At 40.8% G+C, this 14,373-nt stretch overlaps 1 pseudogene; it reads left to right on the top strand.

The window, feature by feature from the left end:
• The first annotated feature begins 6,710 nt into the window (after positions 1 to 6,710).
• Positions 6,711 to 7,148, top strand: LOC112423233 (large ribosomal subunit protein uL24-like; annotated as a pseudogene).
• The last annotated feature ends 7,225 nt before the right edge of the window (positions 7,149 to 14,373 follow it).

Below are 14,373 nucleotides of genomic sequence, written 5' to 3' on the forward strand. Positions count from 1 at the left end.
TGATGAACTCTTTTTTTCTTCCCGTTTCAAAGCAGAGGTCACTAGTTCTTGGCTTTCCAGATACAAAGTAAATTAGGCCACTTCCTGAATCCCAGGCATTTCCTCCTTTATCCTACATGCTTCATGAGTGAAGGGGAGACTTGCTCGGCAGCCTGAGAGCCTGGACGTGGCTGCACCATCTACTTCAGACCATTCATTGTTTTTAGGGTCAGTTGTGTAGTGCCCCATGGAAAAGTATGCATGACCTGGAGGTGTGACCTGCCACGGTAGAGACTCAGGCTCTTTTTTTTTTTTTTTTTTTGCCCAGGCTGGAGTGCAGTGGCATAATCTCGGCCTACTTAAACATCTGCCTCCTGGGTTCAAGCGATTCTCCTGCCTCAGCCTCCCGAGTAGCTGGGACTATGGATGTGTGCTACCATACACGGCTAATTTTTGTATTTTTAGTAGAGACAGGGTTTCACTAGGTTGGCCAGGCTAGTCTCGAACTCCTGGCCTCAGGTGACCCACCGTTCTCAGCCTCCCAAAGTGCTGGGATTACAGGTGTGAGCCACTGTGCCTGGCCTTCATGCTCTTCTACTACACTTAGAAGGAGGATGAGATCTTCTCCTTCAAAACAAAAGCATTTGGAGTTTCACCCAGACTCCATGTTGTCCAGAGCTTTGTGTCTTCCAAGGGCACAGTTACATAGAGCACAGAGTGGCACAACATTGGGCAGATCAGGCCAGGCAAAGTCCCTCAGTGCAAGTCAGTAATATAATGGCTCTGACTGAATAAACATTGGCTTACCCACTGCTGTGTTCCAGCATTGACTTGGGTGGTGGGGCTCAAGTTACAAATGACACCCAGTGCCTGCCCTTGATGTGCCAGACCTTCTGACAAAATATAAAAACAACTGCCAGTAAGAGGAGGGTTTGAGGAAGCAACTGCTGCTCTGCCAGCCCCTGAAGTGCTAAGGTGGAGATTACCTGGCAGGTCCAGGGTCAGGTGTCTACCAGTCCTCCGCGGGAGTCCCAATCAGGCCATTCCAAACACACTGCTCACAAGACTGCAGGAGATAACTGGTTCTCACCGTTATTTCCTGAGGTTGCAATGTTGTCTGTTGGCTCTAAATGCTGGTCCTATGCTGTTGGTGTGAGATCTGTATCTCTCATGAATTTGATGGCATTTTCTAAGAACACCTGTTCTCTTACAAAGCTTCCTGAGTGGGCAGATGCATTCCCTGGTCACTCAGAGTAGAATAGCTTCTTTGGAGCCATCATTCAATGCAAAGGGTCTGAAGAGTCTAGAGTGTTTCAAAATCTTCATTTTTCAGTAAGCTCCTTCTGAAGTAAACATCTTTTTGTGAAGGTGATATCAGGGCTGGAAGATTTGGGTTGCAGTTTTGTTTTCTTAAGGGATCTATTCATCTCCCTAGTTTAATGGGACTTGGGATCCCCAGAGAGTTAGTCTAATGAACCCCACTCAGCCTCTTTCCAAGTCTCTTGGCTGTTATTTACTACAACTTTGCAAACAAAACTTTCTGTTGTTTGTTCAGATCGAGAATAACAACTACTTTTAGTTAAAGTAATAAATCCAGGCTAGGCATGGTGGCTCATGCCTGTAAGCCAGCACTTTGGGAGGCTGAGGCAGGGGGAAGCACTGGAGGCCAGGAGTTTGAGACCACACTGGCAACATAGCGAGACTCTGTCTCTACAAAAATTTAAAAAAAAATCAAATTATGCATCCAAAATAGGGGAGTCCTGCGTAACACTAGGCAGTCTTATTGTTCTAGGGATATAAGGAACCATCACAAGTAATGTAGAACTCCGGCCAGGCCTGTCCTGCAGGACCCCTTCCCTCCCAGGGCTGTGACATGGTTGAAGATGCAGCACAAGAGAGAGGGATAAAATGCAAGAAAATGAAAAAGCTGCAATTAAATGTCTTTTTCCTTTGGTTAAAAATATAAAAGCATTTGGTAAAAAGGATCAGAAACCCACGTTCAAGACATCGTTAAGAAAGTGGGAAAAAAGAATGAAACATACGTAGGCTTGAATCTCAAGCAGGCTGTACAATTGGGCTCATCGACAATAACCAAGATTTCTCGGTTATTCAATTTTTTTTTTTTTTTTTTTTTTTTTTTTTTTTTTGAGACGGAGTCTCGCTCTGTCGCCGGGGCTGGAGCGCAGTGGCCGGATCTCAGCTCACTGCAAGCTCCGCCTCCCGGGTTTACGCCATTCTCCTGCCTCAGCCTCCTGTGTAGCTGGGACTACAGGCGCCCGCCACCTCGCCCGGCTAGTTTTTTGTATTTTTTTAGTAGAGACGGGGTTTCACCGTGTTCGCCAGGATGGTCTCGATCTCCTGACCTCGTGATCCGCCTGTCTCGGCCTCCCAAAGTGCTGGGATTACAGGCTTGAGCCACCGCGCCTGGCCTATACAATTTTTAATGCTGTTTATGAGAAAATTAAAGCAGGTTTTTAAAAATAGATTTATGTTTTAGATCAGTTTTAGGGTCACAGAGTAATTGAACGGAAGTTATAGAGATTTCCCATATATTCCCTGCACCTACACATGCATAAGCATAAATACATATTTTTATTTTAGAAATTATATTTACGTATTTCTTTATTTTAGAGACAGGGTCTCACTCTGTCACCTAGGCTGGAGTGCAGTGGTGCAATCATAGGTCATTGCAGCTTGGAACTCCTAGGCTCCAGTGATCCTCCTGGCTCAGCCTCCCAAGTAGTTGGGATTACAGGCATGAGCCACCACACTTGGCTAAGCAGATTATTATTATTATTTTTTGAGATGGAGTCTCACTCTGTCACCCAGGCTGGAGTGCAGTGGCACAATCTCTGTTCACTGCAAACTCTGCCTCCTGGGTTCAAGCAATTCTCCTGCCCCAGCCTCCCGAGTACAGGTGTGCGCCACCACACCTGGCTGATTTTTGTATTTTTAGTAGAGACAGGGTTTCACCACGTTAGTCAGGCTGGTCTTGAACTCCTGACTTCAAGAAACCTGCCCACCTTGGCCTCCCAAAGTGCTGGGATTACAGGTGTGAGCCACCACACCCAGCCCTCCTAAGCAGATTATTTTTAATGTCATTTTACCACACTATAGAAGCAAGTAATCCTGTAAGATAGAAAGTTTGGAAACTCTAGTAAAATATATACATTTTTAAATCCCTTATTCATGACCCCAACTCAATACCTTTAACACTTTAATTTTCCATCAGATTATTTTTCTGATGCATTTTTTTTTACATGAGCGTGATTGTATTCTACATGCCTTTACTACTCAAAAAGTGGTATGTAGACCAGCAGCACTGGCATTATTTCTGTTAAAAAAGCAGAATCCCAGGCATCACTTTAGTCCTCCTGAATCAGAAGCTGTATTTTAACAAGATCCCTGGGTGACTGATTAGTATCACACTATATTTACATATATATTTTTATCCTGCTTTTTAAAATTTAAACCAGCAATAGAAGTGTTTTTCATGTAATTAAAGATTTCACATAAATATAATTTTAAATGCTGGATTTATCATTAGTTTACATAACCACTCCCTTTTCACACTTAGGTCGTTTCCAATTTGTCATTATTAAAGTAGGACTGGGATAAATATCTTTGTATATAAAACATTTTCCATATTTGAGATATTTCCTTAAAACAAATTCTTAGAACTGGAATTACTAGTCCAGATGAAACTAGTTTTTAAGGCGTTTGATATCTTGCCATATTGACACAAACTGCAGTATTCGAATGGCAGCTTAGTATAGAACAATGGTTTTCAGCTGGGGCTTGTTGCATTAGCCACACCTGTCAAAAGTTTTCAAGTCATCTATATCACTGCACCACCTTCTTTTTGACACTGAGAATCGCTGGTAAAGAAGAAAGAATGTGACTTTGGGGCAGTGATTTACTGGCAAATGTTTACCAACAGGCCCTCAGGAAAACAAAAGGTGCCTTGATTTGTAGCATTTGAGATTTCTATGGTGTAAATACTTTCATTCTGGCTAATTTTATTTACTTACTGTTTTCCTGAGACGGAGTTTCACTCTTGTTGCCCAGGCTAGAGTGCAATGGTACGATCTTAGCTCACTGCAACATCTGCCTCCCGGGTTCAAGTGATTCTGCTGCCTCAGTTTCCCAAGTAGCTGGGATTACAGGTGCCCGCCACCACGCCCAGCTAACTTTTGCATTTTTAGTAGAGATGGGGTTTCGCCATGTTGGCCAGGATGGTCTTGAACTCCTGACCTCAGGTGACCTGCCTGCCTCGGCCTCCCAAAATGCTGGGATCACAGGCGTGAGCCACTGCGCCCCACTCTGGCTGATTTTTAGTTACCAATGTGATGTTACTAAATGCAGACCTGGCAAGAAATGTGCACAATTAGCTCTCAAAAGCTGGTAGAAGCTGACTCCAGCACACAATCAACACACCCTCAATGCATGGCATGGCATGCCATTATGTCTCTTACATGTATGTTTGTATGTATGTATTTATTCATTGCCTTCCACCCACATTCCAAGCTCTCATTCTTTTGCCCTATAAGAGGTCACTGTAATTGAATTTGTATGTGTCTATGTAAAACATATAAAGTATATTTTTATTGTATGTAAATGTTATTATATAGTTCCTGTTCTTTTTCTTACTCTTTTTACTCTGTAGTGTACTATGAAGACTTACTGATATGCATACTTTTAGTTTGATGTTTCTAATTGCAGCATATTATTCCATAGTGTGCATCACCACCTTTTATTGATCCGTTCTCCCGGTGATGGTCGTCTGGATTGCCAACAATGTCCGGCAACAAGCGTCTTTATACAAGTACCTTATGGATGTGTGGCAGTTTCCTGGGATATGTACATGTGAGTAGGATAGCTGGGCTATACAGTGTATGCATTGACTTGACTAAGCACTGCTAGGATGTATTTGTGTCTCTTAGGTGAGCCTACATTATCCATTGCCTTGTTGGTGTAGACAACACTAGAACAGAATTATAGCTATAGCTGCATTCCAACTTATAGCCATCTTTAATATTCAGCAGTCAATTGATGACATTAGTGGTATTAGGAAATGCATTTATATAAAGCAATACATAGGTTTTTATTTATTTATTTATTTATTTATTTATTTATTTATTATTATTATACTTTAAGTTCTAGGGTACATGTGCATAACGTGCAGGTTTGTTACATATGTATACTTGTGCCATGTTGCTGTGCTGCACCCATCAACTCGTCAGCACCCATCAACTCGTCATTTACATCAGGTATAACTCCCAATGCAATCCCTCCCCCCTCCCCCCTCCCCATGATAGGCCCCGGTGTGTGATGTCCCCCTTCCCGAGTCCAAGTGATCTCATTGTTCAGTTCCCACCTATGAGTGAGAACATGCGGTGTTTGGTTTTCTGTTCTTGTGATAGTTTGCTAAGAATGATGGTTTCCAGCTGCATCCATGTCCCTACAAAGGACACAAACTCATCCTTTTTTATGGCTGCATAGTAATACATAGGTTTTTAAACCTATATTTTATATTTTACCAATATAGGTCTTCAAATTTAGCAGAAAAGCCTAGCAATATCTATATGAGTAGTGAAAACATTTTGGTACAAGCAAGTGGAGCAAATTCACAGGGTGTGTCTGAGACTGTCAGGCTTTCAAGGAATGCCCTCATATGGACTCTTCTACCCAATTCAAATCAAATAGGCCAGGTGCAATGGCTCACACCTGTAATCCCAGCACTTTGGGAGGCTGAGGCAGGCGGATCACCTGAGTTCAGAAGTTCGAGAGCAGTCTGACCAACTTAGCGAAAGCCTGTCTCTACTAAAAATACAAAACTTAGCCAGACGTGGTGGCAGGTGCCTGTAATCCCAGTTACCCGGGAGACTGAGGCAGGAGAATCACTTGAACCCGGGAAATGAAAGCTCCAGTGAGCTGAGATCATACCACTGCACTCCAGCCTGGGCAACAGAGCAAGACTCAAAAAGTCTCAAGTCTCAAAAAAACAAAAACAAAAACAAATATATTTGGAGTAATGAGTCCTGTGACATTAGGCAACTTCATTATTAATGATAGACCACCCTTTCCATTTGCAGGGAAGCAAAGAGAAGCTATAAGGAAGGGGCATCACAAGGACTGAGTTCATTCACTTCCTGCCTTCTTTAGTGGTCTTAGATGCTGAACCTTCAAATACTTTCTTCTTCTTGCTGCTTTTCACATGCACATAAATATGGAAAAGTAGTTTCCCATTTTAAGCAATCCTCCTCTTATCCTGAATCTTCTGAAGTTTACTTTCTCTCTCTTCTTTGAGAGCTGGACTTTATTAAATGGTTATTTCGTACTTACTAGGTTTCAGGCACTGGGCTAGGCACCACGAAAACAGTAGTGACTGAACATAGGCTTCTCTATGGAGCATATAGTTTACTTCTTGGAAAGAGACTTTTAAATTTATTGTCTTCACCCTTTTACCTTGTATTCGTGATTCATCCCTGGTGTCCTACAGTTTTGTCCTTAAGTTTCCCATTCTCTCTTGGTGATCTCATCTGTGCTTACATCTTCAACTATTACTTACTCCTGCGTTGGTGATTCAGTGTGTATAATGAACACATCTCTTGAGCCCCAGAAACATCTATCCAACTACTTACTAAAGGTATCCACCTGTATGCATTAAAGCCAATATGTTGAAAGTGCTCTTCCCTTTTGCGACCATCACTGAAGTGGGAACAGCCAAAATGAAATTCAATCCCTTTGTGACTTCTGACCAAAGTAAGAACCACAAAAGGCATTTCAATGAACCTTCCCACGTTTGCAGGAAGATAATGTCTTCCTCTCTTTCCACAGAGCTGAGACAGAAGTACAATGTTTGATCCATGCCCATCTGAAAGGATGATGAAGTTCAGGTTGTACGAGGACACTATAAAGGTCAGCAAATTGGCAAAGTAGTCCAGGTTTACGGTAAGAAATATGTCATCTACATTGAATGGGTGCAGCAGGAAAAGGCTAATGGCACAACCATCCATGTAAGTATTCACCCCAGCAAAGTGGTTATCAATAGGCTAAAACTGGACAAAGACCTCAAAACGGTCCTTGAATGGAAAGGAAAATCTCACCAAGTAGGAAAGGAAAAGGGCAAATACAAGGAAGAAACAATACAGAAGATGCAGATATGAGGTAATCTTATATACAAGCTTTCATTAAAACTTGAAATGAAAAAAAGAAGGCAATATGTTGAAAGTAATTGAAGAATGTACCAGAAACCAATAAAAGTAATACTTGTTGCAGATGGTAGTTTGGGGTGGATAGAGTCAGGGTAGAAAGCATGATTCCTTAATATGTATCTTTTTATATATTTAAAAAATCTGGGAGTGGGTGTGGTGAGTCACGTCTGTAATCCCAGCACTTTGGGAAGCTGAGGCAGGTGGATCTCAAGGTCAGGAGTTTGAAACCAGCCTGGCTAACATGGTGAAACCCCGTCTCCACTAAAAATACAAAAATTAGCTGGGTGTGGTGGCAGGCATCTGTAATCCCAGCTACTTGGGAGGCTGAGGCAGAAGAATTTCTTGAACCTGGGAGGCAGAGGTTACAGTGAGCTGAGATCATGCCACTGCACTCCAGCCTGGGCGACAGAGCATGACTCCATCTCGGAGGAGGAAAAAAAAAAAAAAAAAAAAATCTGGGAAATCCTAGACAGAACAATTAGGCAAGAGAAAGAAACAGACATCCAAACAGGAAAAGAAGTCAAACTATCTTTCCTCAGATGATATTATTCTCTACCTAGAAAACCCTACAGACTCTGCCAAAAGGCTAATGGAACTGATAAATGACTTCAGTAATGTTTCAGGACACAAAATCAATGTACAAAAATCGTTTGCATTTCTATATACCAATAATGTTCAAGCTGAGAACCAAATCAGAACACAATCCCATTTACAATAGCCACACAAAAAATAAAATACCCAGGAATACATCTAACCAAGGAAGCGAAAGGTCTCAAGGAGAACTACAAAACACTGCTCTAAAAAATCATAGATGACACAAACAAATGGCAAAACATTCCACACTCATGGACTAGAAGGATAAATATCATTAAAATGACCACAGTACTCAAAGCAATCTATAGGTTCAATGCTATTCTGATCAATGTCCTTTCTCACGGAACTAGAAAAAGCTATTCTAAAATTCATATGGAAGCAAAAAAGGGCCCAAATAGCCAAAACAATCCTAAGCAAAAGGAACAAAGCTGTCAGCACCACATTACCTGACTTCAAAATATACTGTAAGGCTACAGTAAGCAAAACATGGTACAGTACAAAAACAGACACATAGACCAATGGAGCAGAATAGAAAACCATAAATAAAGCCACACCCCTACATCCATTTGATCTTCAACAAAGTTGACAAAAATAAACAATGGGGAAAAGACTCCCTATTCAATAAAGGGTGCTGGGATAGCTGGCTAGCTATATACAGAAGAATGAAACTGGACTCCTACCTTTTACCATGTACAAAAATTAACTCAAGATGGATTAAATATTTAAATATAAAAGCTTAAACTATAACAATTCTAGAAGAAAACCTAGGAAACATCATTCTGGACATCAGCCTTAGGAATGAATTTATTGCTAAGTCCTCAAAAGCAATTGCAACAAAAACAAAAATTGACAAGTAGGACCTAATTAAACTAAAGAGCTTCCGCACAGCAAAAGAAACTATCAACAGACTAAACAGACAGCCTACAGAATGGGACAAAATATTCACAAACTATGCAGCCGACAAAGATCTAATATCCAGAATCTGTAAGAAGCTCAATTCAACAAGCAAAAAACAAATAACCCAATTAAAAACTGGGCAAAAGACATGAACAGACACTTCTCAAAAGAAGACTTACAAGCAGCCAACAAACATGGAAAAAATGCTCAACATCACTAATTATCAGAGAAATTCAGATCAAAACCACAAAGAGATACTATCTCATACCAGTCAGAAAGGCTATATTAAAAAGCCAAAAAAACAACAGATGCTGGTGAGGCTGCAGAGAAAATAGAACACTTATACAGTGTTGGTAAGAATGTAAATTAGTTCAGTCACTGTGGAAAGTTTTTTGAAGATTTCTCAAAGAACTTAGAACTGACATTCAATCCAGCAATCCCATTACTGGGTATATATCCAAGAGAAAATAAATTCTTTTACCAAAAAGACATGCACTTGCATGTTCATTGCAGCACTACTCACAATAGCAAGGACATGGAGTCAACCTAGGTGCCCACTGACAGTGGATTGGATAAAGAAAATATGGTGCCTATACACCAAAGAATGCTATGCAGCCATTAAAAAGAATGAAATCATGTTTTTCTTCAGCAACATGGATGCAGCTGGAGGGCATTATCCTAAGTGAATTAAAGCAGAAACAGAAAACCAGGACGGGTGTGGTGGCTTGCGCCTGTAATCCCAGCACTTTGGGAGGCCAAGGTGGGTGGATCACGAGGTCAGGAGATCAAGACCATCCTGCCACGGTGAAACCCCATCTCTACTAAAAATACAAAAAATTAGCCGGGTGTGGCGGTGGGCGCCTGTAGGAGCTGGGGAGGCTGAGGCAGGAGAATGGAGTGAACCCGGGAGGCAGAGCTTGCAGTCAGCCGAGATGGCGCCACTGCACTCCAGCCTGGGCAACAGAGCGAGATTCTGTCTCAAAAAAAAAAAAAAAAAAAAGAAAAAAAAGAAAACCAAATATCACATGATCTCACTTATAAGTAGGAGCTAAACACTGGACACACATGGACACAAAGATGGAAAAAATAGACACTGGGGACTACAAGATAGGGGAGGTAGGAAGTGGGGGAGAGGGTGGAAAAACTACCTATCAGGTACTATGCTCGCTACCTAGGTGCTGGGTTCAGTCACACCCCAAACCTTAGCACCATACAATTCACCCACGTAACAAATCTGCATGTGTTATCTCCTGAATCTAAAATAAAAGTTGAAATTATTTTAAAAATAATAAATAATAAAAATTCAAAATCTGAACCAAGTGAACCATTAAAATGAAATGATTGATGAATGAAAAAAATGTGAATGTATCAATCTCCTGCCCACCCCAGCCCTGACCACTTCTGCCCAAACCTGCCCTTCCTCATGTGTTCTTTTGTATGTGAATGGTATCATCATTTCCTTGGTCACTCAACCCAGGATTTTGGGAGTTATCCTAAATTCCTTTTTCTCTTTCACTCTCTTACCCCAAGTTCTATAATTTTGCCTCAAAAATATCTTGTAAATGAACTTCCTCCTTTTTTCCCATCCCCACTGTCATTGCCTTAACTTGGGCTCTTTTATTTCTTATCTGGATTTTAATATTCTTCTCACTTTAGTTCTTCACATTCTGCTAGAGTGATCTTTAAAAACACAAAACAGATTATACTATTTTCCAGCCTAAAATTATATGATGCCTGTAAATAATCTTCGGACTGCAATGTAGCTTTCTAGTATGGTATCCTTTTGATCCTGGCTCACCTACTGCTCCTCTCTGTTCTTCCATCCTCTTCCTTACACAACCTAGTCTCCAACCACACCACTCGAAAGTTTCTCTTGAAAGTTATCACATTCTCTTGGGCTTCCATGCCTTTGCATATGTTGTTCTTCCCACTTGAAATGCCTTCCTGACCTTGGCCAAAAGCAGGTTGAGTTTTTCACTGGAAAACTTTTCTAAGTACTTCCCCCTTCCGTCCACCCAATCATATTTCTCTTGTCTATAAATAGTTCTAATATTGCACTGAATACTGTATCGTCACTGCTGTTTTTTTTTCTTCGTATCTATCTACTAACAATGTGACCCTGGACACATCTTGACAGCAGGAATTTAACCACATTTTTCTTTGTATTTCCAGCATGTGGCACAAGTACCTATATGGTAGCATCATATAGGTTGAAACGTTAACCATGATTTTTTTTTTTTGATAAGCCACTGTGTGGAAAACCATGATTTTTTATGAGTATTTCTTATTCCTCCCAGTTTGGGTAGGTAGACTGGGAAAGAAATGCTGCAGAAGGAAGAGTAAAGCCTTTTTGAAGTTTAAGACTCATGGTGTGGAAAAAACCTGATGGGTCAGAACATGTCTTTTTACTTCCTCAGATTGTGCACACTAGGGAGAAAGAGGAGACTTGAAAGAGAAGAAAGGACAGTTCAGAGCTAGTGGGGCCCCAGAAAGGGGCATAGTACTCTGCCTTTCCCAATTCCCGGCTGAGTCTGAAAGGGGAAGTGATAGAACCACACATAGAGTTGTGGTTCTGAGAACAGAAAATAAACTTGTGATCTGCTTTCTGGAAAGGGCCTTCAGGCAACGGTAATGCCACAGAGGAGAAGAGGACACACAAGGTTTCTAGGCAGGTGGGATTTTCAAGAGCATCAAGGAGTCTTCTGCAGCTCAGAGGTGCAGAAATAGAGTAATGAAGTCTAGAGTGCCTGAGACAGGTAAAGAAGTAGCAGGGAGAGCTGCCCAAGCTTCAAGGACCTCACTGAGAAGAATGAGGAGTGATGCACCAGCCACCTGTGTGGTCTGACAACCTGGGGCAGGATGGGAGAATGCCAGAGGATAGATGGGCAAAGGACTGGCCATTTTCCTAGCCTCTTTCCATCCTCCTTAGAACTTCAGCACAACTCTGAAGGAAAGTGTACTTGTGGGAGAACCCAGAATTGCCTGAGATTTAATTTCTGTCATCAGGCTAATGGAGCACCTAGGGACATTAAGCTGAGTTTAAAAAATATCCAGAAAGTTAAATTTGTTGTACATGTGAGTTTCTGAACCCAGATTTGTATTTGCTTTACCTGGCATCAGGCAGTGTTACAACTCAATAAATTTATATAAAATGTAAAAAGGGGTATCAAATTTCCATAAATAAACTTTGCAATATAAACATAATTTATGTTATTAATTATTCATCAGTAAAAATGTGGAAAACATTCTGCTGCTCTGAGAGCTGGTGTGTCTTGGTCAATTACTTGATACAGTGGAAAAGACTTTGACCTTAGAGTCAGATAAATATGGATGTGTATACTGGCTCTGCAATCTGCTGGCTGGGTCACCCTTTCTCTCAGAACCTCATTTTACTCAAAAAATAGGTGCTTAATATAGTTAGTTTCCTTCCTTTACCTTCTATTTTGTCCCATGATATCTCTGATAGTCTCACCTGTAGATCTGCCATTACTATTAACATCAAATAGAATTTTTATTGATTATATCAATTACATAAATTATTGTTAAATTATTATTATTTTCACCATTTTATTTTAAATTCATTGTTAATTATACGTACTATTCTTTTTTTCTTTTTTTTTGAGACAGGGTCTTGCTCTGTCATGCAGGCTGGAGTGCAATGGTGTGATCTCAGCTCATTGCAGCCTCGACCTCGTGGGCTCAAGTGATCCTCCCACCTCAGCCTCCCAAGTAGCTGGGATTACAGGTGCATGCACCTACACCCATCTAATTTTTTTTTTTTTTTGGTAGAGACAGGGTTTTGTCATGTTGCCCAGGCCAGTCTCAAACTCCTGACCTCAAGCAATCTGCTCACTGCGACTTCTCAGAGTACTGGGATTACAGGTGGTTATATCTACTATTCCGAAATAATATGTTTATACTACTCTTTCTTGATTTATCTACTTTAAGCAATTTGATTTATCTACTTTCAATAACAGGTGAGGAATTTTGCTCACTTACAGTAATCCTCTCCATAGGGCTACTTACATATCTCAGGACATGGCAGCTGGCTTCCTTCAGAGCGAGTGATCTGAGAGACAGCAAGTTGAAAGGTGCAATGCCTTTTACGACCTAACTTTGAAACACCATCATATCCTCAATATCCTGTTGGTTGTATGAGTCAGCCCCATTCAGTGTGAAAGGGATTACTCAAGGGCGTGAATACCAGGCAAGATTGTACCAGAGAACTATAAAGCTGTTGGGATGGTCTGAATACATGGTCTGGCTGTGGTCTATTTGCTGATCTCTTCAAAAAAGCCAGCTCCTGGATTCATTGATTTTTTGAAGGGTTTTTCATGTCTCTAGCTCCTTCAGTTTTGCTGTGATCTTAGTTATTTCTTGTCTTCTGCTAGATTTTGAATTTGTTTGCTGTTGCTTCTCTAGTTCTTTTAACTTTGATGTTAGGGTGTCAATTTTAGATCTTTTCTGCTTTCTCTTGTGGTCATTTAGTGCTATAAATTTCCCTCTACACACTGCTTTAAATGTGTCCCAGAGATTCTGGTACATTGTGTCTTTGTTCTCATTGGTTTCAAAGAACATCGTTCTTTCTGCCTTCATTTCGTTATTTACCCAGTAATCATTCAGGAGCAGGTTGTTCAGTTTCCATGTAGTTGTGCGGTTTTGAGTGGAGTGAGGTTCTTAATCCTGAGTTCTGATTTGATTGCCCTGTGGTCTGAGAGACAGTTTGTTGTGATTCCTGTTCTTTTACATTTGCTGAGGAGTGTTTTACTTCCAATTATGTGGTCAATTTTAGAATAAGTGCAATGAGGTGCTGAGCAGAATGTATATTCTGTTGATTTGGGGTGGAGAGTTCTACAGATGTCTAATAGGTCCGCTTGGTCCAGAGTTGAGTTCAAGTCCTGAATATCCTTGTTAATTTCTGTCTCGTTAACCTGTCTAATATTGACAGTAGGGTGTTAAAGTCTCCTGCTATTATTGTGTGGGAGTCTAAGTCTCTTTTTAGGTCTCTAAGGACTTGCTTTATGAATCTGGGTGCTTCTGTGTTGGGTGCATATATATTTAGGATAGTTAGCTCTTCTTGCTGCATTGATCCCTTTACCATTATGTAATGCCGTTCTTTGTTTCTTTTGATCTTTGTTGGTTTAAAGTCTGTTTTATCAGAGATTAGGATTGCAACTCCTGCTTTTTTTTTGCTTTCCATTTGCTTGGTAAATATTTCTCCATCCCTTTATTTTGAGCCTATGTGTATCTTTGCACATGAGATGGGTCTCCTGAATACAGCACACTGATGGGTCTTGGCTGTTTATCCAATTTGCCAGTCTGTGTCTTTTAACTGGGGCATTTAGCCTATTTACATTTAAGGTTAATATTGTTGTGTGTGAATTTGATCCTGTCATTATGAGGCTAACTGGTTGTTTTGCCCATTAGTTGATGCAGTTTCTTCATCGTGCCAATGTTCTTTACAATTTAGTATATTTTTGCAGTGGCTGGTACCAGTTGTTCCTTTCCATGTTGGGTGCTTCCTTCAGGAGCTCTTGTAAGGCAGGCCTGGTGGTGACAAAATCTCTCAGCATTTGCTTGTCTGTAAAGGATTTTGTTTCTCCTTCGTTTTTGAAGCTTAGTTTGGCTGGATATGAAATTCTGGGTTGAAAATTCTTTTCTTTAAGTATGTTGAATATTGGCCCCC

This window comes from Macaca nemestrina, chromosome 7, assembly GCF_043159975.1.
Source record: "Macaca nemestrina isolate mMacNem1 chromosome 7, mMacNem.hap1, whole genome shotgun sequence".
NCBI classification, from domain to species: domain Eukaryota; kingdom Metazoa; phylum Chordata; class Mammalia; order Primates; family Cercopithecidae; genus Macaca; species Macaca nemestrina.